Below are 3,128 nucleotides of genomic sequence, written 5' to 3'. Positions count from 1 at the left end.
GGACGAGAAGAACACTGGTATATAAGCATATTTGCACTTTACCCTTTCCTTGGTTTTCCGAATATAGGGAGCCCTTCCTTTGGCCATCTCTATTCCCACGATGCCAAGGGACCAGGTGTCCACTTTGGGGCCGTATGGCTCTCCTCTCACGAGCTCGGGGGCCATCCAGTAAGTGGTCCCCACCATCGACCTCTGTTTACTTTGTCCATGCACAAGCACAGCACAGAGGCCAAAATCAGCTGAGGAGAAAATCAAACACTGCTTCAAGTAGGAAACCAAGGGAAAGAGTTGCTCACTCTAAGTCTCAGAATGCAGTGGTGCATTGAGCTGCAAAAGCAGCTGTGCTCCCTTTCCTCAGGGCTCCACCCATGCACATTGTCCACTTAACAGCCCCCCAGGATTCCCACCGTGGCTTTTCCTCATCCACCTGAACGCTTACATTGTAACTCCCCCCTCCTGGAAGGAGCACACACAAACCAAAGCTACTCTTGACACCTTGTTTCCTCTCTAGACCTCGCAGCACCTTGCAGCTGCGCCCTGAGCTTGCAGGAGCGCCCTGTGCGCTCTCACCATTACCACTGCTGGGCACCTGGTAGCCACCCAAAATCAGCCCCACACCACCTGCCCGGAGCGTGGCGCCTGACCAAGAGCACCCACCCAACTTGACAGAGCCATCCCGGCCCAGGAGGATGTTGCTGCTTTTGATGTCTCTGTGGATCACCCGGTTGGCATGAAGGAAAGCCAGGCCTTGCAGGCACTGAGAGAGAAAAAGAAACAGGAGGACAAAAGTTACCCTAATCTGATTGCATCCCACACTTTAAAGAAAACTACTCCTGAAGATTCCCAGATCTCACAGGAGCAGTGAGTGCTGGCAAGAGGAAGAGCTTCCTGCTGCAACCCTAGGAGAGCAGGATCTTTCCAAAGGAAGGTATATTCATCTCTGAGGGTGAAACATCAGTCGTTGCAGGAGCCTGTCCCCTGCAAAGCCAGTAAGAATGATCACTGCTGCTGCTACAGTGGATGCGCTCTCCCCATCCTGAGGACAAACCATGAAATTGCAGAAGAGGAAAAATCCCTGCTTTGGGTACCAAGGGGATCACTGTCAGGTGGGAGAGTGGAGGACACTCATTTGTCAAGTAGCTCATTTGTCAGTTTTCAGCTGCAAGCACCATGATGGGTGCTATGCCATCCTTTGAAGTGGAGAACTGTGAGAGATGAGTCTCTCTTTGACTTTGCTTTTTGTTTAAAACTCGGACATCCAGAACCTTTCTGCATTGCATTCTTTGCACTTAGAGGCAGACAATGAAAAGGAAACAGAGACAGAGAGTTCAACAACAGCAGATAAGTGTAAAGAACAGGGTATAGTAAGGGCAGGGACACTGGCAGGCAGTCCAGTGCAGATGCTTGCTCTTCTCTGAAGCATAAGAGCAGCACAGAAATCTGTGAACAGGGAATTACTCACTTAGCAGGGCTTTCAAAGGACGAGCCTGTCCAAGGCATGCAAAGCACAAGCAGGATCCCTTACCTCCCGACACACAGTTGCTATTTGTCCTACAACCATCCTTTTCTCGCTGACCACCTCATCTAAGGAGCCTCCGTCCATGTACTCCAGCACCATCCAGACATCCCCATGTGCAAGGTAACTGGAAGATGAAAACAACAAGTGGGGCTGAATGCGCACAGCTAAATTGCCATATCAAAGAAAAGCCTAGAATCGAGTTTTGTATCCAGCTAACTGGCAAATGAAGATGGAATAAAATGAAGACCCACTCCACCTAGGCTATCCAGTGCTTGCAGTCTGTGCTGTCTAAATGAGGAAGGCACATCTGCACAGAAGGAGATGGCTTAGGTGGCAAGCAGGAGAAAAGGCAGTTTTGTGATGGCAAGGATAAATCTGGAAGTGGACACATCCCAGCAGCTGCTTCATCATCCTCACACACAATTCCATCCATAATTAAATCCAGCAACAAGGAGACGCAGTTTTCACAGCTTTTATCCAGGGCACGTGGGTGTGCAGCACTGCGGACATCCTTGTTGAAAAACTTTCATAAAAGTCATACACAAAATGGGAAAAGCAATTTCAAACCTGGCAAATGATGTGTCTCCTATCCTACTCTTTTGGCATGCAAGGCAATGGAAATATTGAGAACAGTGCAAGGGGAATCATTTCTCGGATACTTTCTCTGCACTCCCCCTCTGACACTCAGAAATAATCACGCCCCGAACCAGCAAAAGAACATGCAGCGAGTGAACATACAGGCTGCTGGCTTAGTAAGAGAGCCACGCTTCTGGGAACAATCCTCAAGCTTTCTTTACAGGAACCATGAATGTGGACAGAACACAGTCTCCTCCCATGCCTTGTACAGAAGTGGATTGATGTTAATAAAAAGATGAATTTTCTGCCAGTGCATAAAGAGCTTTTAAACCTCTGCCTTGCATGTACGGAAACGAACATCCCCAGAAAAAGAGCAGAACTACTGACCTTTCTAGGTAGGCAACAATATTGGGGTTCTTCTTTTCCCTCATGACCAGGATTTCTTTCAGCGCATCCTCGCAGCCCTGCTGCTGGAGATCAATTTTCTTTATGGCCACCTACAATGGCGTTGCAAGCGTTAGGAACAGACAGTACAAGAGCCTCTTTCTTCTCCGCTCATGGGCCAGGACACCTTGTCACCCCAGTTAAAAGGGACTCTAAACATCAACCACAAAGTGCTACCAACACTCTCTGCACACACTGACTTCTCTCAAATGGCCTTTGTTTATCACCACTTTTATAACTTACACATGTTTTGCTAGCCAAAAGCATTTTGGCTCAGTTTTGCTCTTTGCCTTCTTGTGAAAAGAAACTGAAACCGCTGAAAATTTATTAGCATTTCTAGGGACTCTGACCAGTGTTTAAAAAATGTATCCACTTTTTCTTCTGCTGCTGCACTTTGAAAAGATGTCTTCCTGTCTAATTCCTGAGGATTGTTATATCATAAAATTTCTTACCATTTGGTGAGTACTAAAAAGACCTCTTCCTCTGTTATTTGTGCTGTCACCTGATGCTTTTTTCAAAGAGGTCGAGCTAACCAAAATGTAGCACTCCTATCAAAATGAACAATACAAGGAATTGTAGAAGTACTACC

The 3,128-nt window shown here is 47.2% G+C and overlaps 1 long non-coding RNA gene across 1 annotated transcript; it reads right to left on the bottom strand.

The window, feature by feature from the left end:
• Positions 1 to 695: 695 nt before the first annotated feature.
• LOC130265402 (uncharacterized) lies at positions 696 to 2,573 on the bottom strand. The gene is made up of 3 exons (XR_008842608.1): positions 2,483 to 2,573; positions 1,526 to 1,643; positions 696 to 757 (listed from the first exon to the last, which is right to left on the bottom strand). It is a non-coding gene; the product is annotated as an uncharacterized LOC130265402 (long non-coding RNA).
• Positions 2,574 to 3,128: the final 555 nt, after the last annotated feature.

This window comes from Oenanthe melanoleuca, chromosome Z (genome assembly GCF_029582105.1).
Source record: "Oenanthe melanoleuca isolate GR-GAL-2019-014 chromosome Z, OMel1.0, whole genome shotgun sequence".
NCBI lineage: Eukaryota > Metazoa > Chordata > Aves > Passeriformes > Muscicapidae > Oenanthe > Oenanthe melanoleuca.
The sequence above is the reverse complement of the archived record's forward strand: the minus strand, read 5'-3'. Positions and strand labels throughout refer to the sequence as shown.